Raw genomic sequence first — 27678 nt, forward strand, 5'->3', positions numbered from 1 at the left:
TAACATCTTCACACACCGCAAAACAGGTACTATTTGGGGGGATGTACTATTTGGGTGGGTTTTGTTGTTGTTGTTGTTTTTTACCACCCCCACTTTTGTTTTCTACAACAGCCACAGAAACTGGAGTTTAAAAAAAAAAAACAGATCAGGATATCAACATGCTAAAAAAGCCCCCGTTGTAATTTGCCAATGTCTAAGAAATACCAAGAAAAAATAAGCTGCAGTGTTGGAAACAGGTGGGGTCCCCTGTAGAGAAGAGAGGGTATAGGCAAATGCAGCTCCAAGGAGTCATTCCAGCCAACTTGCAAAAGGTCTGGGCACTTCTGAATTGTATCTCCACACAACTTCCCATCCTAAAGACGGTGAAAAGAAGAACACAGTGAGACAAAATTACCCATTTCTGATCACATTTACAGTGGGCTAATTATTTTCGTCGGAGACGTTGTCATTTTACAGTGAGATTAGGATCAAGCCCAATATATTGAAGCTTAGCTTTAGTTTTTAAAGTCTGCAAATGTATGCTATTGCAGGCACATGATAAATAGTTCTGAAATCAATATGGAAAGCTATTAAAAATGTGGTTTTGTCTCCATGTCTAGTATGGTACATTAAGATGCATGTATCATTCTACATTCTTCCCTTCTCTCTATATATATGTGTGTGTATGGGTGGAAATTTTGAAAGTACTCAACGTTGGTCAAACTGTCCCCAATGGAAAATATAACATTGGCCTCAAATAGCATCACATTTTAGGTCAACGATGAGTGATTTTTAAAATACTACCCTTAAGTATATATTTAAAGAGGAATTGCTAGTGAGACTAAGTTCCCTGATCCTAAAGTTCTGTCTGAGAAATGGTGATGAGAGGGAGAAAAAGGTAGATAGAGCCCCCTGTTTCATTCGTCCCAGATCAGTACTGCTTTGGCATTTCTATTGTGATTTCCCACCAGGGACTTTTTGTAATCTGAAGACCTGTTCAAGCAGGAAAGTGAGCTGGCAATGACTATTTTACGTCTTTCATGTTACTGAATGCATCAAGAAACGAATAGCTGGCTGCATCAAGCTCTCAAAATAACAGGGAAAAAAAATCTTCACATTGGCTAGCTGCTAAAGACAACTTTTGGTAAGCACTGAAATCAAACAAACAACTTTTATGAGTGAGCAGATCCATCTGCTATCACTAATCTTATAGATTGTTCTGTTCTCTGATACTTCAGTATTTTAAATAACATCTAATGGGCCAGAACGTACAAAGCAATCAATGTTTTTCAACCTCCACAGTCGTCAGCTGCAGGTATATGCTATCCTAGCACAGTAGGCTTGGAGCCAGAGCCTTGGCTCATTTAAATCAATGTCAGGAGTTTACAATAGGCTCAGAACGTGGCCCCATACCCTCCTAAGAGAAAAGAAAATTCTTGGCCAGCAAATAGTCTTGGCCTGTTCTAAAAAAGATGCTTCATTGATACCACCGGGAGGCAGAGCCACAAGACAAACATCGTTACACTACTTCAACAGTTAGATGTGAGATTGCTCTGACTCCTTAAAACCTGAGCCCACTCGCTCAGGAGTTCATCAGACCTTAGGAGAAAGGTGACTCCGCTCCGTTTAACAGAACAAAAAGGAACTAGCAAAGAAAATGAAGCCTATACTTCATCCGTGCTCATTCTTCTCTTTATACTCTGTAGCGTCCAGATTATCCCGATGGGCTGCAGGGTTCAGAGCCCCGTGTGCTGAGCCATGTGGTCCCACAGGCAGCATCGATCTCGAGTAGCTCTGCCAACCCGCGGCCGCGTACCTGGCTGTGCCAAGTGCCTGGCAGTCTGTCGCTCTCGGCCACGGTGGCAGCTGCAGCTGTTACCAATCTTGGCTTCAGACTCGTGGTGGCCAGGAGAGTACGTGGTTGGCCTGAGAGCCTGACGGTCTGTCTCTGCCTCTCTCTCTTTCATTTTGTTGGCTCCATATATTATATCAAATATCTTTAAAAAGCACAATTTGAATGATGGAGCTTATAATTCCATCTCGGGAGTTCTGATGACTCGAGCTTGGTTCTTGTGGTTTATGATGTCACCGGGACCCATCGATGGAGTCGTAGCCCCATAATTCACCGTTGCCCTGTTATTTATTCTGTGCAATAAATGGCTGCAGTTTAATCACCAGAGTAAATTGCTGAAGCATCTTTGTGGAAACTATAATGTTACTGTAGCAGTATCTATGGCAACAGGGATTCAGTAGTGGTGGCTAATGCAGACAGACCAGGAGCGCTGTTAGCCCCGTGCACGCAGCAAGCAGGGCGTGTGTACCGGCCTCAGGGGGATGAGAACCTGAGGGCCAGATCTGGATGTACCGTAAGAGGAGAAAAATCCGTTAACTGCTGGACAGGTACACAACTGGATGTTGTGTGGAGTCTGTGAAATTAGGATGTGGATCTAGACTTCACCCACCTTTACAGAAATGTGGCTGTGATTTATGCAAAAAGATTTTCTGGAAAAACACGTGACTTCTTTGTAGAGATGTTAAGCAAAAATGTCTTCTGCATTTATTTATTTTTTCCTTTTCCAGTTCAGGTAGGAAAAACCACACCTGTGGATACCTGAAACAAATGAGTCTGAACTTCCTACACCTAAGGTTTGAATTTAGTTGTACAATGGGCAAGAGAAGCAGATGTCTTATTTTAGCTGAACTGTCTCAACTCTTCTTGCCTCTTGCCTCCTTGAAAGGCCTCATAGGAGCTAGAGTTTTAGTCTTGCTGGGGCATAATGTTCCTTAAGCTGAAAACAAGACACATCTTTCTTTTTGGCAAAATACGTTTTGCCAAACTATTTAATGTCATCCAAAAATGTTTAGTGGCTGTGGATATGCAGTTGGCATTTTAATTAGTGTATGTCTGTGATGCAGTTGTCATAATAGAACATTATATTATTTTTATTATTTGTTGTTTCTTACTGAAGTCATATTTATGACTTCAAAGATTTTGCTTTCCAAATCTTAAGTTTCTATTGAAGCCCCAGATTTTCTGGGTTCTCTCTTTTTTTTTTTTTTTTTTTTCAAAAAAAAAAAATCATGTAAGCTATAGACTTTTCATCTCTCTTTCCGTCTCCCCCTGCTCCTTTACTCCTCCACACTTTCCCAATTTCTATTTTCATTATTTTCCTCTTTGGGAAAGAAATGAGGAGGAAAAGCATTCTCTGTTCATCCTCTTTCAATACCCAGTGAATGCTTGCAATGCTCAGCTCTTCTTTTCTCATTTCCCTCCCTGAGCAGCCCTAAAGAAGTATTGCAGCGTGTGGTGTCAGTGCCCTGAGTCTGCTGCTTATGGTCAATGTCATTTTACAATGTAACTTTTTTTTTTTTTAACTAGGGGTTTATTATTTTCTACAAGGATCCATTGTTTTAAGCCATGCAACCAACATGTGTTTCTTGAGATATCACTTACCTTTCAAACAAGTAGCAGTTGAGTTTCAGTCGTCAGACTTGGCTGTCTCTGGATTCATATGGTTATTCTGTTCTGGTAACCTGATCCAGCACAACAGGGTAAGAACAGAAAGAAAAGCCTTAATTTATGGAGGGTCTCAGTTCTAACCATGTAGTTGCTTAGACTTTGTCTTTATCATGAATCATTTTTAATGACAGTTTAAGAGAAAAGAGTTGAAAAGCAAATCTTACCTTTCTCATCACTGACAGCTTTTCATAACTTTAATCAGACCTTTTTCTGGCAGAGCTTTGTATGATGGGTATTATGCAAATAAATGGCTAAACTGAAGGGCTGTCCAGCCGCAGAGCAAAGAGCCTCTTCTTTCCTAGCACAGGATACATCTTTACAGCAGGGATTTCAGAGCTATCTTTAAGCAGTTTTTCTATTTGTGGATTCCTAAAAGTTGTCCAAGGAGCCCCTCACAGGACACTTGCATTTCTTGGTCACCTTTCGCAGGGGCCGTAGAAGTTCTCCAGGAGCCTCCCTTGTCTGTGTGGACCAAAGGGAGAGGAACAAAAAGGTTGCTGGCCAAAGCCCTCATGGACTTTAATGCAGGCAGAGCATTGCTCCTTCCTCCGGTGTGCCGGTATCTGGAGAGTCGGTGGGTTTGTGAGTCTCAGGTTGGTCTTTTTCTTCTTTTGTGTTCGTGGCCTGTCAGATCTTTGAGTTGCCACATTCTCAGTGTTTGTACTTGCTGTGGGAAGACCCTTTGTCAGGTTGAATATTTTCAGTGCTGCTGTGAAACCAAAAAAATACATTTCTTGAACCCTAAGGGAGCAGCGAGAGGCCCTACAAAGCGTGCTTCCCGTGTCACCATGGACTTCACTTGGCTTCAGTTTTTCTTGCGTTTCCTTCGTGACCTCCAACTTTTTCTGGTTTGGAGACAAGTTTCCATCTAGGTTGACTACATACTATGTTCTTTCTGACACATGTTGACAAATTCAGTTTGATTTTACCCTGCAGGTCTTTCTAGACTTAATTTTGTCATTGTGGAAGGTCGTCAAAAGGGTAGTGCTATTTAAAGGCCGAACTGTGTCACATTTACTCATGGGGCCAGTACTCGCCTCCTTGAAGATGTCCATTCATCTACATGGAATTACACATGGAGTAAATGGCATCTGTTGTAAGCAAAGGCTCAGGAGCCTGCTGTACTCATCTCAGGGGGACTACTTGGGGAGTAGAAGTCAAGTCCTTGTCCACGCCATTGATTTTACAGCCCCTCTTGTTACAAGGTGGCTTTCTGGCCCCCTCTAGTGACTGGCCACATAGAGGTTTATGAGTGAGACACCGCCTTTCAGCGAACGAAGCAGCCATTTTCACTCCAGCAACATATGGCTTAAAATTTAGAAGTGCTATTTAAAATCCTGACCTACTGAGTTTGTTCCCATTGCTCGCAACCTGCTCGGAAGCACCATGTAACTGACTTGCTGGGACTTCCTACAGTCAGAAACTGTTCATAGTGATTAAGGGTGGAACAGTCCATACTGATCTTAACGTGGTGGCATGGCCGCAGTTATGCTCCCATAAGCCCAGGGGTTCATGTCCTTTAAGGGAAGCTTGGTGGTTTTGGTGTTACAGCTGTATTACCCAAAGAAACAGCCATGAATTGAAGGGAGTATCAAGAAGGACCATCTGCTGTTGAGTTACAATGAAACGTGGAGTGAGAGTGAGTTGATTTTGAAATGGCATTTTCAGAAGCTTTTTTCTTCTTCTTGTACTACTGGAGCTGCAAAATGGGATCTTATTTTAAATATGAATCTGAAATTTTATCCTTCTTTATCGGCTGCGGGTACTTAAGAGGCAGATATTTATCACATGCCTATTTCCTTGGGAGAGTGTGCAAGCAATTTTTGTAACAAGTTTTCTACTACTTGGCTAATGGGGAACAGTTCAAATTATTTATTCCAAGAAGCTGGAGCAAGGTTGACAGCCTGAGGGTACACCTAAAAGCACCATAGCGCTTTTGGCTTTAGATGTTCTGAGCCCCTTTAGAAACGACTGCCTTGATCTTTTAGTGCCCTGGTAAATCATTTATTCTGGTCACCTACTTACGAGTCTCCCCTCACACGTCCTATCGGATGAAATGAGCTCAATAGACAGCTCCCTGGCTTGTGTACATAGCTCGCTGCTCATAACCCAGTGGATGAACTGCAACAACCCAGAAGTTCGGAAGAGCTCCCGGGGCTGCCTGGTAACCTTCCTCGGTCAGGGGCAGCCTCAGTCAAATCAGAGCTGAAATTCAAATTCCTCTGACAAACGGGGTGGCTGGAGCTGGAGGTTTTGGAAAGGGTTTTTCCCTCTCACATTACAGCGCGTCGCAGGCTGCGGCAGGATGTGTGCTGTTGAACGCGCTGCGATCCCCTGTGCTTCTCCCTCCTCCCGCAGTGTGCCTTTCTGCTCCTCGGCAGTCTGTTTCAATTCTCCTTCACCTCAGCCTGACCAGGGTCCCCCAGGTTACCCAGTGATTCATCTCTTTGGAATTTGGGAGTGCTGCTTCTCTGCTCCTACCCAGGTTGGCAAGAGGGTTATTAAAGCATTAGAGATTAACCAGCGCCTCCTTTGGTGAATATTTAGGCTGAGAGCACTTGATGCCACACATCATTTTACACATGTATTCTGACACCACGCTTTAATACCACACCTCACCTTTCTCTTTAAGCATGGTTTTTAACAACTTTTCGAACTGCGATTGTACTAGAGCATCCCTGACACTGGTAACATGCATGAGGTTTGATTTCAAGTGGATGCGTGTTTGGGTTGTCCTGTTTCTATTTCTGAAGTCCTCCCAAGGAAGCTCGCTTGCTCTTCTCACCCCATCGCCTCCGATGGGACCAAGTCATTGCATTCAGAGTGCACACAGTGACACCTCCGAGAGACTTGGGCTGTTCTCTTGTCTCACTTCTGCTCTCTCCCAGGCTGGATGCACGCCCTGGAGGTATGTGGTTTGTCTCAAGATATAAAACTTCCCTCCTCAAAAACTACATTACTTCAACAAGCCACAATGGTCTGGCAAGAGGGAGAAGGATGCTCTGTTAGTGCAGCTTTCCACAGAGATCTTTTCTGTAAACTCCATGCAGCCAGAAACATGCTCTCGCTCTCCTGAGCTCACGTGCGTGCACATACGCACATCCCCTCATGCAGCAATTTCAGTGATGTTAAAGTACACAGACACACGTGCTTACACATGCACAAATACTTTGTTGTATTCGTTCATAAATACAGGCAGAAATTCTCTTATCTGTGCACACAATCACACTCATGGAAACCCCAACCACCAGCACGTGCTGCTGTGCACGTTAATGCCACCAGTACGCACACTCCTCTCTCTCGCAATCATGCATGCGAGGATGCAAGCACATTTATGCACCTTGCAAAGAAGCTGCAGAATTTGGAGGGAGGGATGAATAAATCAGGTCTGAAGGGACCTCTTAAGATTTAGTCCAACCTTCTCATCCAAACACGCTCAGAGCTTTGTCAGATGTTTATAAAACCTCCTGGGTTAGAGTTTTGATAATGCGATTTTCTGTCCTTATACCCAGGCAAAACCTTCACTCCTTCAATTTATGACTTTTATTATGAAATTAATTTATGTCTTTTGCTCCCCTGCCACACACACAAGCAAAGAGCCTGCATCTGTCTTCTCAATAACATTGTAGGTATCAGAAGACTCTTATTAGGAGTCCCCTAAACCTTCTGCAGCTTGGACAAACTCACTCCCCTCAACTTCTCTTTATAGAACACATGCTCCAGCCCCCTCACCATCTCGGTGGCTCTGTGCTCATCAGCATCTTCCTTCTACTTGTGGACCCACAGCTGGATACAGAGATATTTACAGAGGAATAGTCATTTCCCTTGACCTAGTGGCTGTGCTCCTGTTACAGTGCAAGATGCTGTTAGCTTTCGTCGCTGCCAGGTACCTGTCAGCTGAGTATCCATGTGCTCTTGGCTGGAGTTGGACTGATAACAAAATAGTAAATACGAAAGCCAAACAGTGTGCTTAGCTTCTTAGCAGTCTGTGCTAAAATCTAATGGATCTGAGACCTCAAAGAGTTCCACGACCCTCTTCAGATCACAGTTCTTGATCCAGATGGGGAAAACAGGGTGGGTAAGATGACCTACAAGATCTGTTCCATAACTGCACGATCATGACCTTCCATGCTCTTCTTTCTGGCCTTGATGATCCACTAAACATTTTACCTTCCTCTTGTTTGGAGGGAATCAGCCATTTGAAATCTCCTCTTCCAGTCCTGTCCTTGTGGTGGCTGGTATCTGCACTGGTCACAAGGCCCCGTCCAAGTCCCATTTTTCAGAAGGAATATGGGAGGGACATCCATGATCACTGGCTCTGCTGAACAGCACTAGGACAACCGATGGGCTCGCAGTGTTCTTACAGTACCAGTGCTTCTGCACTGACACAGCCTCCAGTGCAGGAAATAGCTGTGCACCAAGAGGTTACTCAGTTTGATTCATCCACATCACCTACAAATCACAGGTTTAAAACCTTGCAGTACTTAATGCAGGGAAGAACTTCAGACTCTGCAGAGACTCCTACCTATCTATTATCCTGTAAGGCATGCACTGAAGGGAAGGGGGTATTTTTTTAGCTTCTTTTCAGACCCCAGTTAGGAGAATCCCTGTTGACACTTTTCAGCTTCATGCAGAGAGGAATGCCGAACAGAAGCACTCAGGTGAGTGGGAAGATGACATAAACAACTGCAAAATTTCATTTTAACAAAAAAATCCAAGGAAACTGACTTTTTTAAAGCTTTTTCACATTTTTGCTGTCAGAGGTCAAATTCTGCAAATGCTGGGTGTTTACCCCAATCTGGATAATACAAAGCTGTGGTGGCTAACTTATTAGGCTAAAAATTCACCCAACATCATGTTCTGTTCCGTTTCTGATGGTGATTTCATGCAGCACTAACTGTTAAACTGAGAGCACCTGCAAGGTGGACATTAGTGATGTGCCTTTGTGACTGTCACATTCAGTTTGGCTTCAAGCTGGGAGGAAGTCTGGAGCAGGGGGTAGGTTTTGGTGTTTCTGAGGGGGATTCTTTCTCATTTTTCAGATGGGGATCAGGATAGTGGCTGGAGACCAGGCCACTCCTCTTAGCCTGCTATTCCTGATTCTTTTTCTTTGGCCATGAGTCAGCCTGCTTGGGCGATGAGCTTCCCCTGGGACTCTTCAGTGCTGCTGAAGAAGCTCAAGGTTTAAGACTTTTGTCTGCACCACAAGCATGTAAAGCACAGGAATGCTGTCGCCACGTATAAGGTACGCACAGCAGGCTGAAGTGGCTTTGAAGTGGCCACCAGTGTGTAAGAGTACTTGGAATATTGGTGGTTAACCAGGGGTTCAGGGAACAGTGACCTCTGAAAGCTTTCAGACATGAATGTGTGTGGATGTGTATTTATATACAACTTTTTTTTAGCTACCTGTGGTGCAGCGTAAGGGGGGCTCAGCTCTGGTTCCAATGATTTGCTCGAGTGCCGCATTCATTGGAATGGTATAAGATTGATAACATCTTAACTACAAATAGTGGTTGACCTCTTTTAAGTGTTTCCCCATACATTTGCTTTTAAGACCTTAGTAATGATAATTTGTGGGGATTCTTCAAATATACAAGAACGGGAACATGTATCTGTATGTTCCATGTGTGCACATGTCTGAGAACATCCATATGCATTTCAAGATGGGTTTCTTATTTGGTGTGTGCATCCATCCACTCAGCAAGTTCTGCGTGGATGTTCATGGTGTGTGTTGCAGGCTGTGGTTATGCATGTCTGGATGTGCTTTTATTATCGCCCAGCAGCTGCAGGTTTGTCCAGACTTCGTGCATGCACGTTTTAGGACAGAGTGAGCATTGGTTGGTTCAGGAAGGGATGCGTGCTTTACACCCAGGGGCCAAATCCTGACTTTCCAGGTGAAGCTAAAAGTGTCAGCAGCGCAGTTCCTAGTTAGCATATTGCCTCTGACTGACAGCTGGGATGTAGGGGGATGACTTTGGTTGGCCTAGCTCTCATTTGCTCCGAAAAAGAGCAGCTGATGCCCTTGACTAGCAAGTGACGCCTAGCGCAGCCTGACTGATCGTGGCCACAGGCCTGGTCACTCATCTCAGCCAACCCCCCTGATTTTGTTCCTGGCCATTATCAATCAGACTGCTCGAGAGATGAGCCCCTTCATGAAATTTGTATTGCTGCTCTGTAGAGACCTGAAGGTTTAAGTCTGCCATCTGTCTCGGATAAAGCGTGGAGCGCAGCGCGCGCTGTAATCCGGAGGACGTCTGCAGGTTCACGTGGCGCCGCATTTGTGTATGTGCATCCGAGTGTACACTGAGGGTGGTTTTATGCTTATCCTGTGTGTTGGGGTGGGTGTGCAGCTAGGAGGGCTGAGGCTGCGAGCGTGTTTGTGGCGGTGCCTCTGTGGATGCACGAGTGTTTGTTCGGAGCTGGCTGGGGAGGAGGCAGCGTGCATGCACTGCCGCAGAGGTGGGTGTTATTCTCACATCCTTGCTAGCAGCAAACAATGTCACGTCTCTACCTGGCCTGCAACATGACACACGCTGTAAAAGCAGCAGCACCAACAAGCTCCAGAGCCACAGGAGAAGGCAGAGCTGCTCTTTTTGATCATCAGTTAGGAAATCCTGCCAACCCCAGCAAAGCACGCCGGGATCAAAAACGGCTTTTGGATTGGGACTCAGAGAGTGAAAGAGAAGCAGTAATTTGTTTGCCATTGCCCTCAAGCCAGGAAATTCAAACCCTAAGCATTTACCAGGCCACAGCACATTCGAGTTGAAAGAGAGTGTCAGCGGAGTGCTCACACGTCCAGGCAGTGGCGCACACCCGCGCGCACAGGCACGCACGCGTGCACACGCGCAGGGAGAACATCAGGGGCAGAGAATTGTTCCAGCACCACTGTGGTTAAGATGCAGAGACAATCTCGAGTTTTCAGGCCATAGCTGTCAGGATGCTTTGGTATATTCATCACCCCCCACTCCGTGGTGATAAAAATTTACACAGCCAACGAAACGAAGATTAATTTCATGTGAAAAGCTGACAGAATGGCCCATGTCATTGCTTTATTTGTGCCAGCACTCAGTAACTCGGTGCAAGTTCCACTGAGGTGGCAGACACCCCGTCCCCTTGAGCCATCTCTTCTCCTCTCTAATGATGCCACCGTTTTGACAAAACCAAGCAACACAGCCGGTATGTGCGAATTTGGAATTAATTTTCTTCCAAAAGGTCAAGTATGTTAATGAGCTTTTGGCTGCCTGTGTTTTCTTTCTTGTGTTTTTCCCCTCTTAATTGGGGAAGAGGGAAGAAATGGAAGGGGGAGAAATAATTGCAGAAATAAAAATGAAGAAAGGAGGAAAAGAAAGAAGCTGTGAACATTGGACAAGGCAGGATTCAGTGCAGATTTTCATGGGTTCTCCTCTTCCAGGGCTGAGGCAGACTAATTGTATCAGCGCAAGTCTGTGCAGTTTACTTGGAGCTGTTGAGCGAGGCCAGGGATGTCACGGATAGCAGAGTTGGTGTAACCTGGCACAGAGGAGGTGAATTGCACCTCCTTTGCACTCAGGAATTGACGGCAGCGCTGCGTGTTGGCAGCTGCCTTCGTTTTCCATCACAGAAAGGCTGAGCCGTGCTCAGCGCAGGTCTGGGTGTGTGCTAGGGGTGCAGAGAGCAAAGGAAGGTGGAGGAGAGAAAGGGTTCAGGGGCTCAAGCTCTTGTGCCCATTAGTGAGAGGAAGCTGGGAAGAAAGCTCCAGTGCCCTGGGAGAATTGCCAGGGCCCGATAATTCATCTAGCTTAGAAATATGTCAAGTAGGCAGTTTAAAGAGAAATTGTCCCTAGCTCATGCAATTGGTATGAGCTGTTTGAACTAACCAACTGCCTCTCACCCCCGTGTTACCAAAATTCCTGCCTTTATTCCTGCAAGTCAGACTTTGCCGCTTACCCAGTCATCCTGGTGTCAGGAGCTGGTTTGATTTCTTGAGGCACTGGGTGATGATCACCATCAGTAAAGGTGGCGGAAAGAGGAGACGGTGTGTCAGGGTATGAGGAAATGAAGCTGCCCTCCTGCATTCTCCTCCTGGCTGTGTCACTCTCACCTGGATAGGACATTTAGGGTAGGATTCATCTCACCTGATTTCAGTATTAAAGTATTCAGACTGAACTAATTTTCTGTTTCCTTTCTTTTTAACAGAGAAAGGTGGGGAGGAACACGTATCCAATTCAAGATGAGAGAAATTCTATTCTGGCAATGAGTTTCTTTCTCTGTTAAATATAAAGTGAACTTAAACAATTAGCTTGGACTGAATCCCTACCTTTTCGAGGCTTAAAATTATGGGGTGTGACTTCCCCCTCGTTCTCTTCTCCCTGCTCCCATGCTGGCTCTCATTTCCATATGCAGCCTAATTCTACAGGCAGGAGAAATTCAGCATTGCTCACAGAATTTGTATTGGTGGCATAGAATCGACGCCTTTCACTCCAGCTTGCCCAGGCTGGCTCCATGCTTATCCAGAGTTGTGGCAATACAGCTTTTGGCTGTGAGCTGGCCATTTCTGCCTAGCCTTGCTGGAGTAAGCCCAACATATGGGTTCTTGGGCATTGTCCAAACTGCCTGTGTTGACTTTGGAGAGTGCATGTTTTGCCATCCTGGCTACAGTGCAAGGAAAATTGATGTGCAGTGTAGCAGTGCCAGTGTCAGCTGTGACATATTTAAGGGTGACCTTAATTAGAATTTTTTTGTTGTTTTACACCCTACACAGCTGCTTCTGTTGTATGGGTCCTTCTGCATGTATGATGCTCGCATGCTCACCGCATGAGTCACCCTGCAGCAGGGCTGCCTCAGACTCATGTCTGGGGCATGGATTTCAAAAGCACTCAAGTGACCAAACTTAATGATTTTCAGCTGACTTCTAGTATTGTCCTAAACATGGAATTCTTACCCATAAACCACAGTGCTGCCCACGCTCTCCCCCCTCTTTCCCAGGCTCCGTCGTGTGCATGGCGGCACGTTCTTCTCTGCTGACCCTGCTGCAAGGTAAGAGTGCTCTGGCAGGCAGGTAGGGTGGGGAGCTGTGGGCAGGAGGATTCACCAGAGGAGTTTGGGGGCTCTCTTGCACGTGCTTGCATACATTATCTCAAAACATACACGGGCATTTGCACCTGTATGTATTCTTCCACTGTAGAAGCTGTTGTGTCGTTAAGCAGATATTCCTCCTTAGAGGTGGCTTCGTTTCTGTGATGGAAGGAAATGATTTGCTAAGCTCTGTTAAACTCCTTCATTACACCAGACAAAGTGGGAGAAAAAAGGTATTTAAAATATTTTGGTGACAAATTATATTTTGAGTGCTCAATTCCAGCAACAGAAAAATATGTGAAATGTAACCAAAGAGATTGCCTCATTCGTGGACTTGGTAAAGTAGGACACCCGTGTTCCCTCTGTCCTATTGTTGCCTGGGATGTCAGAAGAAGACAAGATTTATAAGAACTTGAGTTCTTAGGGGAACTTCTCACCCAGTAGCTCCCTGGGGCTTCAGCTAAACTGTGGGATATTCGGCGTTTCCCAACTCTTGCGTTGAAGACTGTCTCCTCTCTTCCCAGCTGCGAGATGTGGCTGCGCACCATTTCTGTTTGCTCCCCTCCCACGCTCTGGTTTCCGTAGGAAGGAATCCTGGGCATGTGAGTCAGGGAGCTGTAGCGTGCTCTGGTCGTGTCACCAGTCTGAATGATTCAGGGCTGAGACCGCACGACACACCTACCCCGTGATTTGCATATAGCCCTTGGGACGCTCAAAGCCACATTTTCCCAACACGCCAAGTTCTTGAGAAAATGCAACCACTTGTTTTGGTGCATAAATATAAACTTAACCCTTAAGAGCAGAAATCACATCTATGACCAGGTGCACCAGGGAAGAGAATCTGCTGCCCCCCTCTCCCCCCCCCCCCAGCAATTCCCATACGTGCAGATATCATTTGGGGAGCGTGGTGTCCCTTCTGGCTGTGTGCTGTGCTGTTTGCACCACGTTCTCTCAGCTTCTGTTTCTCTCTCTCCTCCTGCTTTTTCCCCCTGTGTGAGAGCACTGGCGCCTACGATGGAAGGTCGTCAGTGAGGTTACTCAACTGGCTCCAAGTATTAAGACTTCCTGCTCTGCTACGATGAGCTGCCAAGCCCCCGCTCCCCGCTGCTCACCACAGACCCAGTGTCTGCCTCCCTACTCTTCTCATCCCCCTCCCTACCAATTCAGAAAGCCAGATGCCCATACAGCACACAGAGCGGGAGGGGAGGCACCCAAGCTACTTTCAGATGCATTTGTGTGAGTGCTGAAAGCAGTTGGGCCCCTGGGTGATGTTGTCAGTGTTGCTTATCGATGTGCGTGTCCCTGGGGCCAGGTGAGCCATCTCAGGGTGCGTGGGCGATGCCCCTCCAGAGTCTGCAGCAGGTTCCTGGGAGGGTCTGGCCCAGCAGTAAGGCTTTTATTCCCATTGGGATAAGTTATCAGGTTTTTCAACATGATCCTGGCCTGGATAACAGGGAAGGGGTTTGTAAAAAGTAGCTAAGGAGAGCATGGTTTCTGTCCGTAGGTGTGAATTGGCTGCACAAGGACCTGTGACTTCCTTACAAAATGCTGGGGGGGTACAGATTGAAAAGAGTTAAAACCCTCTGCCCTAGCCATGAACCTGGGGAAAGACAAGAACTCTCCTGTGGCAAATGAAGTGAAACATCCCCAAAGGATGATGCAGCGATGGGTGAGCAGCTGTGGAGCAAGGGGAGAGAAGCAGCACCCTGGGGATTGCCTTTAAGTGTGGGGCTGCACCCAAAGGTACAGGAGATGGAGAGAGCTTTATTTACAGGAATGGAGCATGCACCAGAAGAGAAGGAACAGGATCCTGGGAGAAGAGGAAGAGAGAAATATGGTGGGAAGGGGGGAAATGGGATGATTGATAGCTATTTTTGTAAAATCCACGGGGGGTGGGGGGGGGATACTGCTCCAAAAAGCACCATAGAAAACAACCACGTCCAAGTGAAAATACAATTTTCTTTAGGAATAATAGACAAGCCCTACCTACTAATTGTTCAACAGGATGAGGAAAAACTGCTTGCTCCACCCTCGTAGGAGCTGAGGTGAGGTTAAAGCCACAGCTCCCTGGGAGAAGGCTCCAGCACTGCACACCCTGCTCTGGGCTACAGTAGCGTAGTGGCACCCAGCCGTCTGCCTCCTGGCTCCCCTTCTGGGCAGTATGGGGGGCTCAGGTTTGCGAGGATCCTGCTCTCAAACCAGGGCAGAAGCAGCTGCTTTAGAGGAACTGATTTTAGTTCTGCAGCCGTGGCAGCATCCCTTTAACTCCGTCTCTGCTCACAACTCCCTTTCTTAAAGATCATGTTGGAGACTTCCTACTCCTGTGCCAGGCTGCTGGAGCACCAGCCAGAAGCTCTTTGTCTTCTTCTGGGACCTCTAAGGCTGCAGTAAACACACCTTGAGTTCTTCATGAACACCCCATCCGGGTTTGGCCCACTCTCTGCTAGGTTATGCTAAACTGAGACCACAGAGACCTCATTTCATTACTTCATTTGTGTAGGTGTAAAGTTATTTGAGTTCTCTGCAAACATGGGTATTCATTCATTTAGATTTGTTAATTTTCTGTAAGATGAGAGAGCCAGTCAGAAAGCCAAAGCCTCACTATTAAACATTCAAGTGTGCTTAAAAACAATAATTAAAAAACATAAATCTTAAATTAACTGATTTGTAATTATGGTTTTGGTGTTCATCTTTCAGGGTGTTGCCACCAGCACGTTAGCAGATTTTTGTTCTGGGGACTTGTAGCCAGACATCAACAATGAAAAGATGAGAAAAGCACTGAAATAGGAGAGGGGTGCCAACAGTAAGCTCTGTTGTGTCACAGGAACTGGGGGTAGCTATTACCTTATTTCACTGCACCATAACTTAGCTGCTCGTTTAGTTAGTGTCACTTTGTAGGGATGCATTGCTCTGGGTAAGGGGTAAAGTGAGGCAAATGGGATGGGAGAAGGTTATAGATGTGAACTACAGGGATGTCCTCACTTTTTCAGGGGGTAGAAAATCAGATGGAGTGTATTTGCTCTTGCGCTGTGGCCATGAGCAACAAAGGAAAAGAGCAGGGGATTTATCTAGCTACAGTCTAATATTCTTTTGGCTGCAGCAAAGGCTGCAGCACTTCCCGACTATCGGCTGGTGCTTTCACTCACACACATCTGTGATTGATGGGCAGAGAGTATAAACACCTCATTAGTGCTATAATTCACTGGTTAGGGCTCAGACTGTGCTGTGGGAGGGAGGAAAAAAGAGTTGAGAAAGTTTAATAAAGAAAAAAAAAAATGGAAGAAGGAAAAGAACGGATGTAAAGGCCACACAAATCATTCCAGGGAGTTATCTGACCTGCTTTGAAAACTTTAATTGCTGATAATGGACAACCTGTTGGGTGGTATTTTATTAACACTAATAGATTTTTACGGGATATTTCTCACATTGCTCTCCCAGAGCCTGAGGAATACATTAAATATTAAAAGTTAATGCTCTTGGTTGCAGTTTCAAGGATGCCCTGCTGATAACGAGCTTTCCCGCAAGTTAGAAACCAGGAGAAAACATGAGCTGCTTTTGCCATTTACGGCCTCTGCAATAATAATGAGGAAAATACTTGAATCTTGTGTGCACCTTGCAGCTGAGGTTCTCAAAAGTCCATCCTAAATGCTATGTAATGAAAGTGCTCAGCCCAGAGATAGTGGGTGTACCTAATCTTCAGTCATGGCTGTGCAAGAGCTGAGTTCCCAAGTCCCACGCTGAAATCAAATGCTTCTAAACCCCCATGTGCTCCTTTACATTTCAGTTATTCAAAGCAGAGGCCTGAACCAACAACTCATACCTGTTTCTCAAGAGAGCTTATGTCTGAAATGGACGTGCTATCATATTTTTCTTTAATATGCCTAATGGTTTTATAAAAGTGTTGCTTTCAGGCTGTTTTTTTTTGAAACAGAAATGACCCAGCTACCTGGAACAGAAACCTCAGAGTCTCAGGAAGCAGCTGCAGAAGCCTCTGAGAATGTGGGCAGCAAGGGGTTTTCTGGAAGGTGCTCTCAGCATCCCCAAGTCCTACGCACAGCGGAGAACCCTCCAAGTATGGAGAAAAAGGCCAGTTCCGTACTGTAAAGACATGGATTCGAGCAGCCAAAGAAGGAGAAGAAATGAATGCCAACATACTTTCCCTCCAGCAAACTGAAGGGAGAGTAAATTTGAAGCTGAGTGTGAACAGTAACCAGCTCATGTGGTGAGTCAGAGTGAGGTCTTGCATTAGAACTGAAAAGTCATAGTACACATTTCTGCTCATGGGTGAAACCTGGCCTTCTTCTTTAGTGACTTCTTAGGACATGCCAGCCCTGTCAGCAGTTATGGCCTGGACCTAGAAAGCAAACTTGTATTTGTTATGCCCTGCCTCAGTTAGTTGCCTGTGGTGGCCTGTCTCTTTTGTGTCGTGCCATCTTCACTTGTGGGAGCAATGGTCTTGTTTTTGGACCTCATTCTGACCACTGTTTGTGCAGCCACCTTCTTGTGCCAAACCAAGCTGGACTGTATGGGCACATCCATGCTCTCTGGAACAGCACGGGTACAATCTTGGTGAGTAACTCTGCTTTCCAAGCTAGTTTGGCTGGAGAGCAGCTTCCCAGGCTTTTTTTGTGCAGGCAGCCAGCTAAGATCTTACCAAGAGCCTGTTGAACGATTCCAGCTACCAGGTCTAACCATAGACAGTCTACGAGAAGATGAATTTCTATACTTTATCTGTTTGTAGTCACCCCGTTAATACTTTGGGCTGGATTGGCATTGCGTTTCAACTCTTCTCACCATTTTGCATTTCTGTACAAATAGTAAAAACTATTGAAACTACCTACTCAACCTTGGCAGCCTTTCCCACCCTCTGTGCGCCAACAGGGCACTTTTCCTTCTGTACCCCATGCCCGATTCCTGTTGATGTTTGTCAGGTTAAATAAATGGTTGTGTTGCTTTAGAGTGGTGCAGACATGAACAGGGACTCCAGTTCAGTCTCCTCAGTGTGGCTTTAATGATCCAGATCTCATCTTGGCAACTTGAGCATGCACTGCTAGTGCTACAGTTTTCTAAGGAAGTGAGGACTGACCACAAAGACCAGTTTTCTTCTCATATATAAGCCTGGCTTGGGTCAGTAATGTGCCTTGCAGGTTTCAGACTTGGCCATGGAACACTTAACTAAGCCTGTCTTCACCAGAGAGCATTCTCCTTCAAGGAGTGGACATAAACTAGACTATGTCAGTTAGTCTAGATGCCATGATTTTTTCCCCAGAACAGTCCACAAGGAATTTTGCAGCTTAAGTATGAATATGTAGGTTGTTACTAAGCAGAAGCATTTTGTCTTACAATAAATGACATCACCACGGCTGCAAGGTAGGTGTAAGTAAAACTTGGAACTTCAGTGTCTGGGAGGCCTTACCTTTCAAGTTGGACAGGCTGCTGAATCCATGATGCAGGAGATGGGCAGGGCCTGCATCATGCTTTTCTCATACACAGGGACCTTAAATTGCTTGAAGTGAGCTCTGTCCAGGTGCTTTAGTAGTTACCTGAATCGTGCATCTTCCCTCTGTGCGTCTGGGAAGAAGCTGCTTAGAGGGTATCAGGGAAGAAGGGACAGGAGACTTGATGGAGTATTTCTTTCCAAGGGAGTGGATCCTTTGGCTCAGATGCTCCAGGATGCGCTTTGTTGCTAGACTGCTATTTAGCAATAAAACAGCCTCGGTTACTTAACGGGAATTGACTGCTTGGTCACTTCTCCCCCTGCCAGCCCATCCGTTCTCCCCGGCTTCCCTCCCATGCAATAATGACAGCTTTTCCTGATTGACCCCACAGGCTTACGAAAAACCTTTTTACTTAAACGTATATTGACCTCAGTCTTGCTGCCCAGTGAATTATGTCACAGCTGGCAATCTGAAAACCATAAATTAGACCTCAAACCTGTGGAGCTGTCTCCTAATGATACGGATCTGAGCCTTTATTGATGAAGGTTGTACCAGGTGCCTTCAAGTCTCTGACAGCTGGCAGGGGGAATACCCTTTTTATGTTTTGTTTTGTTTTGTTTTGTTTTGTTTTGTTTTCTAAATTCATCCCATAGGCCCTGTGATTTCTTTTCTTTTCTTTCCTTTTTTTTTTTTTTATTTCCCTTCCCTGTCTTTCTTTGTGGTGTGTATAAAATTTTGTTACTTGCCTTAACCTGCCCTTAAAAGGGGAAGAAAAGGGTGATGTCAAAATCTGAGGTGCTCTTAATTTTGGGGCGGTGTAAATTTTATCAGTCTTTCCTCCCTTCCTATTGATTGTGTGATGATTTTTTTTATTTTTTCCCCAATGTTATGTTCTAGACAAATGCACTAGACACATGAGAAATTTAATGATATTGGAAGCATTTCTCCCTTACTCTGTAATGCAGCATAATTCCAATAGATTCCCTTTACATTCATCATCTTTTCCCCCATGACTTGGGATGTACTTGCTTGTTGTCACTTTTTGGAGGAGGGATGGGGAATACTCCATGACATGTGAAGCATCACCATAAAACAGATCAAGCCTTCTGTCTCTGTACAAGTATTGACCCAGTAGGAAGGAGGGAACTAACTCCATGGCATTGTTTGTAAAAAGATCTGTGTTGTGCTTGACTTAAATAGTAAAAAAGCCACAAGTTGTCATGATTCACTGTTCTTTTGGGGAGGAAGAGAGGCAGAGCTTGATCTTCCTCTTCAAGCAGACAGGAATAAGAATTAACTGTTCACACATCTTGCATGGGTGGCAGATCCAGAAAACGAAGGATATTTGCTTGCTTTCCCACATCTCAAAATAGGGCTACATAAATAGTTTGTCTTTATCTATGCTGAAATACTCTGATAACAAAGCTGGAAAGAAGCTTGTTTTTCAGTTCTTCTAGCAGCAGTGGAAATGTTACCTTGATGCTAGACCCATTTTGTGTTTGAGATCTTAGAGGCCTGATTTTATATCTGTGGCACATTCCTTCAGTGCGCCATGTGAATCCTTGAGCTCAGGAGTGTCCTGAGTTCAGGATATGTTACCACTTTCTCTAACCCAGCCAAGCTCCATGTCCTGACTTTGGAAAATGCAGAAGGGTACGTTTGGTGATAGCTATGGGCAGTATTCATGACGCTGTGGCCAGACCAGGCAAGGCTGACATCAGTTCAGGGTTGATGCTCTTGGCTCTGAATGTACTGAGTGAAGTTGTAAGGGCCCTCTGCACCTCTGGGGTGTTCAGTGCTAGGGATGGAGATCAGGCCCTAAGATAACAAGGTGATGAAAAGCACTTTCAGAAATACTGACACATAGACAGATGGATAAAAGAAGATGTTGTAAGAGAGTGTAGAAATAAATCCCTTTCATTCTGCTTTTGATCTTCTGAGTTTTTTTAATATACGTCATCAATGAGCTTATATCCTGCAATTTTAACAGCCTTACAAAGTGTTTCTAAAAGAAATAGATTTGTGCATGTATTTTAAAGACACCAGATTGGCATTGTCTTTATTAAGATTAAAATACTCCCCTGCAATATTCGCAATGTGACGTCTGTAGAACTGGCATGTGCAGCACTGCCCAGAGAACAAAACTGGCTGGAAATTTCCTCATCTGCTTTTGTTACTGGTGAGGACGTAAATGCAAATGACTTAAAGGTTGGACTGGTGGGAGAAAAATGAGTAGATTATGTATTTTATTCCCCTTTTACTAATGTAAAATGCAGGCACTGGTACAGACATTTGTGATTTTAATACAAGATTTTCAAGTAGATTGTGTCCCTTCAAAGAAAATATGAGCTCATAAATACTGCGAGATTAGAGGTACGGAGGCCTGGATGTGGCAACAGCTCAGAGTTTATGGCATTCCTCAAGGCATACGGTATAAGATGTTCTGTGACCTGGCTTTTATGAAGATCAAAAGGCTTAAAACCGTTGAGAATAAGATTTTCAAATTATCCAGGGGAGACACCAACTTGTCAAATGGAAGGAGGCCCTTTGAAGTGTGGAGATAAGGACCTTTCTAGCCTTCAGTCATATCTGAAAGCCATTTTCAGCCCAGCAGAGGAACGTGTCATTCAGCTGGATTGGGTTTGCCTATGTTGTACAGAGGAATGGACAAGCGGAGTTGGTGCAGGTAGACAGCTGACAGTATCTCTCAGCCAAGTTATAAACAGAACCTAAATTGAATGTTTGAAGAGGCTTGAAAGGGCATGGAAAATATAAAAACGTGTTGGAGGAGGTGGGAATTGCACATTTTTATGTTAATATTTCCCTGTACTCTGGGACCACCATCCTGAGTCAAGCAGAGTATTTATCCTGGGGAGCTAAAACAGCAAGTATGTCGCTACATATATTATCTCAACCTTGTATTTGAGCATGGAGGAGCAGGTGGGAATGCTCAAAAAGAGCTTCTGAGTGGGAAAAGGGTGAAGAGAGACAGAGAATGGCCTCATACCTCTGCTTTCTGGCCAAGAAGCTGAGTCAGTGTGGGGCCAGGAGGGAGGAAGCAATTCACTGCTCTTGTAGGCCAGGAATAACTTGCCACTGGTAGAAAATAGCTGTGGAAGAAGTATTTTGTGGAGAAGCTCGTGCTAAGGCAGGGCAGCTGCACAGCTCTGCTTTTCAAGCTGTCCCAGAGCTCGCCATCTTGTACAAATGCTTACATATTTGTTCATTCCCTTCTCAGATTCCCCTGTCTGGTTGGCATCGGCAGCTGGATTATCAAGATGTCTTGACAAAGTACTTCTGCACAGTATTTTTCATGTAATCAAAAGCTGTTAGCACTGAAATATCTTCCCCAGAAAGGATTCTCCTGAGCTGGTAAGAATAATTTCTGGTCACATTTATAGAAGTTTAATTGGCATCTAGACAAGATAACCATACATTATGTTTTGTGTTCTTTGTGCTGATGAACTAAGGATACACAGTGTTTTCAGTCCATAAAGAGTGACCATTTACTTTCAGTCTAATGACTTTTTAAGAGAAAACAGCTAAACAAGACAGACTGAGAATAAAGTTTGCATGGCAGACGCTATTTGATGTTTCCTCTGTAATAAGCTACATCTCTTGGCTGACAGTAAGTTGTCCAAAGCTCAAGGTGAAAACAATGGTAGGAATGGCCTTATATTCCATGTGCAAGCATTGAATTTCCTCACGGCAATGTAATTTTTTGAAAATCTTGTCCTAATTATCACAGCTCACATAGATGCTCTCTAGGAACTATTGTACATAGAATTAGTCAGAAACATTTTGACAGTGTGGTTTTCCATTGGAAAATGACATTCTGGCAAAAATTAAATGGTTGAAGAAATCAAATTGATTTGACTTTTTTTTTTCTTCAGGGCAACATTATTGTTGCTCAGAGATGAGCCTGAACGGGTTGAAGCCATTGTTTTTATTTAGTTCTTTTTCTTTCCAAGTGGTGTTTTGTTTTTTGCTTCTCTTTCTAGTAGTATGTAGTAGAGCATAAAACATTTGCAACATATTTCAGTGGGCTCAAAATAAAGTTGTGGAGGAAATACTGAGCTTTTGGGGGTCTTTTCCAAAGCAAAACATAAGTAAGTAATGAAAATACAAAATTCTTTATCAAATGGAAATTTATTCTTTTGCTCCCCACAGGCTGAACCGTGCATGCTTTACAGATATTCTGGAAGTACTGCAGGAGGAGCTCACTGTTCTTCTCAGCAAAGCTTTCTTTTTTGTCACTTCTGACTATTCCAGTTTCCTGTGTCATCCTTCTTAAAGCACCAATTTCCCAAATACTAGGACAGAGAGAACTATGTTGTCAGCTTTCCACTTACCAGTGTAATGAGTAGGATCCTGCGTTAACGGGCCCACAGGTCTGATTCATGGAGGAAATTACTGTGTCCCTGTATCCTTTTAATTGCAGGTTTTAAAACCAAAGCATGGAGATGCACATAAATTATTACATTGTTGTTTAAACTGTAGTCAGTCCAGTGTGAACCCTGAGCGCCTGGAGCTGCTCCAGCAGAGTGGCAGGAACAAGGCTGAGAGTCCTAGTAAACACCACATGATTTTCTGGTATTTGCAGGGCATCTGTTTTCCCTGCCCTTGCTGTACCTTTGTCTGGTCTGGAGAAGATCCTGGGTGACTGGTGATTTTATTATGGCCTGGCACATTTGAGGGTAAGCCATTTGGCCTGTCAGCGTGCTCCCAGAAGAAAAGCTTCAGTGAAAAAACCTTGCTCTGGGCTTTGAAATCTGAACTGCAGCCAATTCCAGCTGAGGGATGTGACGATTGCCTTTTGCTGTGAAGTTGCCATCTGAACAATGACACTGTTGTGTGGTTTGAAAAGACAAGGAGCAATGAAAAGGATGTGTGTGTGTCATATGTGGGACTGGGTAGGTACCAGATAGAAAGCAGCCCAGGCCCTCATCGTTTCCTTACATGGTGTGCCTCAAAATCCACATTTAGAGCTGTTTCAAGGGGACACGTGCATCCCAAGTTTTCTACTCATGGAGAATTTGTTTTTTACAAGCTGTATTTCGCTAGACCATCTGGTCATGCTGCTGCTCCTTTGAAAGCTATGCCTTATTAAATAGTCCTGGGAACTCAAGAAGGAAAGTCGCAGGAGGGAAGAAGGGAGGAAGATTTCCAAGAGATGTGCTTTTCCTTAATAAAATAATAGTCTAAGGAGATCACAGCTTGTAACAACCAGTGAGATTCTGCTGCTAATATTCTCTGCAAAACTTCTCAGGGCTCTGCTTCACAAAGCAGAATCCAGCTGCATCATGCATATACTGTACAGCTCTCCTGAAATCAAATCGGCCATGGCACAGAAATGAGTGTTATTCTGTATTTGTCCAAATTACAGTATCTCGTCTTTTGTTCTCAATTTACTGGGACAAAAAGCTCCTCTCTTAGAAATTGTTATTTGCCACTCCCGTAAGACACCAGCTGAAGTCATTGCACTAGGCCTCGCCATTTCTTGTGAAATGCTTGGACAAGACTGCAAATGGTGAGGAGGAGACCAAGAGAGATGTGTGGCTGTTGCGTCCCTTTTGCAGACGCAGAACTGAGGCCTGGGTTTTGAAAAATTTGCCTTGAATCTAAAAAGGAGATGGGAGCAGAATCAGTACAGCAACTCAGCTGTTCTGAGAAACACTCTTTTAGGCTGTTATTTTCTGTGACGGGTGAAACACCTAGCCTGAATTTTAAAGATTATTGTTGTTTATGAAAGGAGACCTGCCAGCCTTGCTTTTGTACCTGCATGGTCTATATTGTGTGGTGAGGACTTATATTTTCCTACTCAGGAACTTCAGTGCACCTCAGATTAATATTTGAGAGTTGTTTGCCTGCACTTCTCATAAGGGTCCAAGCACAGATACAGCTCCAACAAACTGGAATCCCAGGAGAGTGTCTAAAGTGGTGAAACCCGACAAAGACAAAACTGGGGTCTGGGTAAAGAGCACTTATCCAGGGATGTACGGTAGCCTGCGGTAGAGCTCATTGCTAGAGGAGAGAGAGCTCCAACAGGGTAAAACAGTTATCCAAGCGTTCAGTTACAGATTTAGGGTAACCCTGGCTTTTGGGAATTCCCCCAGGGCCTCAAAGGTCTGATATTCAGGATTTCCATAGGAATAGGGCATTTAGAACTTTTATTTTATTTTATTTGGGTGTTTTAAAACTGGTGGTGTTACAGTGAACCTTGTATTGCCATCTTGTCCTGTGAAAAGCAAGCTGACTTACAGGCTTTAGGAATTTACCATGTGCTTTGTTCTAGCCTAAAATATTATTAAAATATTAGGTTCTAGCCTAAACATTATCATATTTAATATTAAAACATGGATATAAAGCTCAGTGTTTCCAAACAGTTTTATATACTCCTATGAATTTACCTAAGTATCAGGCTTTACATGGACAGTTAGAAAAGCCACAGTTACATTTACATTCTAATTAGGAACAGAAATCCTATAAAGGGGACAAGGAAGAATAATTAGTGTTAAGAGCTGCATTTCTTCAGAGCCAGGTTAACTCAAAACTACCAGCAAGGGGTAACTTATGTTCTGCTGTGGAAGCAGATTTTGGATGATATGAACCAGCACCTTGATGAGGGTGACAGCTTGGTGTTAGCCCACTGGTGACCAGAAGGTAGAAATAGAATCATAGAATCATTATAGAGCAAAAAAATGTTCACGTTTTCCCAAAAGATTAAAAACATTTGGATAAACAATGTTTTAAACAATGTAACCCCAGCTACCAGCTTATTTTCCTCACCCTACTGTCCATTTATTGTGTGGATGTGGAAAGCCCCTTTAGTAATCCTGTCTGTTATGGGCTACAGATATTTTCATCTGTCCAGCAGTGCAGTGTTGTAAGAAGCAATACAAATGCTATTTGCTATTTACTACTAAAAAGCACAGTGAAAAAGCTAGTGTTGCAAGATGAAGCATCCCTGTCAAGGTTACACCTCGTTCCAAGAGGCTGTCCATACCCATTTCCCATGGGTTAGGAGTATGCTATTGCAATTCTTCATGAGATCTTTCTTACACAAGCTACAGACCTTGTAAGATCTTTCATTCCCTTTGTCCAGACTAAGAGCAGATGTTGGGAGAGGATCCAGACCTGTGTATTACACTTAGAAGAGGCCACATGTATACATCCCCTTTCTTTCTACAGCTGTGATATACAGTGTATGCACCTTATTATCGGAGAGAGATCCAGAGTACAGGGCAAAGTATAGGGTAACCAGCATAATGCAGGGTCTTGGGAGATTTCTCCCTGTTTAGAAATGCTGGAAGAATTGTATGTGGAAAGCCAAACTTGGGAGGAAAAGGACAGGGGTGAGGAAGGAGGAACCATTTTAAATATAAAAATGTCTGATGGGAATAGGGAAGTGAGAGGTTTCAAGGCTATATGAGCTAGTGTCATGTGCAAGGATAAGAGAGCCTTGATTTAGGCTAGAGACGAGCCAGCAAGCAAGGAATTTGCTCCAGACAGAGAGTCCTTCATAGATTCAGCATGCTACTATAGCTAACAATCATGTCAATAGGGTTTAAAAGGTGCTTCAGAGGAATTGGGAAGGAAAGACAAATAAGGTGGGTGGCTGAGGGAGGAATGGAAAGTCCAGTGGTTACTGAGTGAGGCTTGAGTGTGATGAAAATCCTGGCTGTGCTCCAGTACAAGATTTCCTATCACATTAATTATATTGCAACAGGCTCCAGGGCTTTCTGTGATACAGACTTTGTATATCAAAAAAGTTACACAGATATCGTGTGTGTGTGTTTGTAATAAGATAAGCTCATTGTGTCATCTCCAAGCCTTCCACTAGGATGCCTTCAAAGACGGAGCCTGAGACTCGTTGGTGCTGTTCCCTTTGTGCATATGGGCAGAAAGCAAATATTTTATGGGGAAGGAGGAATAATCAGGTCTTGGAAATGTCATGTTTATCTCAAACTGTAATTCAGTCCACTCTTTTTGTTAAAATACATGTGCTCTTGGATGGCATTTTTGTGGTACCGAAAGGTCTTATTTCAAAAGTGTTTCTTCCTTTGAAAATATGGTTACATACTCTGTTGTCTGGGAAAGGGACTGAAGTGAAGATTCTCTCTTTCTTCCCCTTTGCAAAACAAGGCCTAAGAACTTAATGGCTACAGGAACAGTGTAGTCTATTCACCCCCATGGCAGCTGAAGAGAAGTGTCTTCAAATAAAGGCCATGTAACCTTGCTGGTTTTATGTAATGGGGGAAGATATGACTGTAACACTCACCTTGAAAGGCTGTAACACAATGTATGTAAGGCTGCCTTAGGCCTGGGATGTGAAGACTATAAGGTCTGATTCTTACTAAGACAATTGGAGTAGGAATGAGGTTGGGTTTAAGCCTCCTTTATCATGGAGGTGTGGAGGTGTTGAAGAGGACAGAAAACCACTGGAATCCAGTTCATTGCCACCACATCACTATCCGTCTCCTTTGTGCTACAGGCTAAGCCCACAGCTTCTGGTTTGCCAAGGAAGACCACAAAGCAGGAAATAATTCTCGGAGGCTGATTCCAGCTCCTTCTTTCAATCCAAAAGTGAATAAAGAGCAAAGAATCAGGCCTATTCTGGAGCATCCCACCTGCCCCTCCCAGCCTAGGGGCACACTGGCTGTTAGGATATGGAGCATCCTCTGCTTCTGCCTCCTCTGGTGTGGCCAAAGCAGAGTTAAGCCTCCTCCTCTATTTCTTCCCCTCCTAAAAGTGCATTATGGGATTCTCTTTTCTGCTTCTCCCTCCTCTCTCCAGAGCTGTGTGTTTGAAATGATATCTATTTCTCTTTGTGACAGCACACCGTGACTGCTGCCTTGACGTTCTCCCGAGCTGACATCCCGACCGGTATGACACTGATGCCTTTGGGCAGAAATCAGAGCCGGTTTGCTCCATGCCTCTGCGTAGCCACGATGCCTGTAGCGCCTCTGAGAGCCCCCAGTGCCCTGGTGGGGAAATGGAGCGAGCACGTGGGCCCCAAATGAACTCCAGGAAGAGAGCAGGCATTATCCACAGCGATCATGCTACCCATTTCCAGTTTAAAGTGTTTGTGTTGATGTCGTTTTTTTCCCATTTTCTTTTTCTTCTTTCTTTTCTTGCCCTTCTTCACCTGCCTGTGAGAGGGTTGGTTTCCTGTTTCTCCCCCAGTGGCAGAGTCCTTGGGGAGCTGGGCTTTTGTGAGCTGGAAAAAGAGTGCACAAGCATCTGATCAGCCCTTATTAGTGTTGAGAAGGATCTAATAGTTCCTGGCTTCTGGGACCATTACCTGTCATTTAGTTTTATTAAGTCAGTGATGAGAAAGTTTAAAATTAAAGGCTTTGTAAATTGGATTCCAGTTTGAAAGGGAGGCACCTACCAGGAAGTTAGCACTGAAGCTTGCAGATGGGCCACTGGGAACAACACCAGGCTCGAGCATTTATCTTTAGCTGCTTTGACAAAGATCCTGTGCCAAGGCAGGGAGGGGGGATGGTTTGTGGCAAAGCCTCAGGGTATCCAGAAATCTTCAGCTCTGTGAACAATATATTCCCTCCTTTGGCAGGCTATTCGCATTCAGACCTCCAGCAACTGTTGAAGAGGAAGGGTGGTCTTCTGGCTGAGTCATTACCCAGAGCTGTGAGACCTGATTCAGCTGAAATGAGAGCAGGCAAG

The 27678-nt window shown here is 44.5% G+C and overlaps 1 long non-coding RNA gene across 1 annotated transcript; it reads left to right on the forward strand.

Moving 5' to 3' along the window:
• Positions 1-2012: 2012 nt before the first annotated feature.
• On the forward strand, positions 2013-27674 carry LOC121079702. The gene is made up of 7 exons (XR_005825139.1): positions 2013-2379; positions 8902-8976; positions 11675-16775; positions 20504-20677; positions 21230-21363; positions 26829-27075; positions 27569-27674. It is a non-coding gene; the product is annotated as an uncharacterized LOC121079702 (long non-coding RNA).
• Positions 27675-27678: the final 4 nt, after the last annotated feature.

Source organism: Cygnus olor, chromosome 17, assembly GCF_009769625.2.
Source record: "Cygnus olor isolate bCygOlo1 chromosome 17, bCygOlo1.pri.v2, whole genome shotgun sequence".
In the NCBI taxonomy this organism is placed as follows: domain Eukaryota; kingdom Metazoa; phylum Chordata; class Aves; order Anseriformes; family Anatidae; genus Cygnus; species Cygnus olor.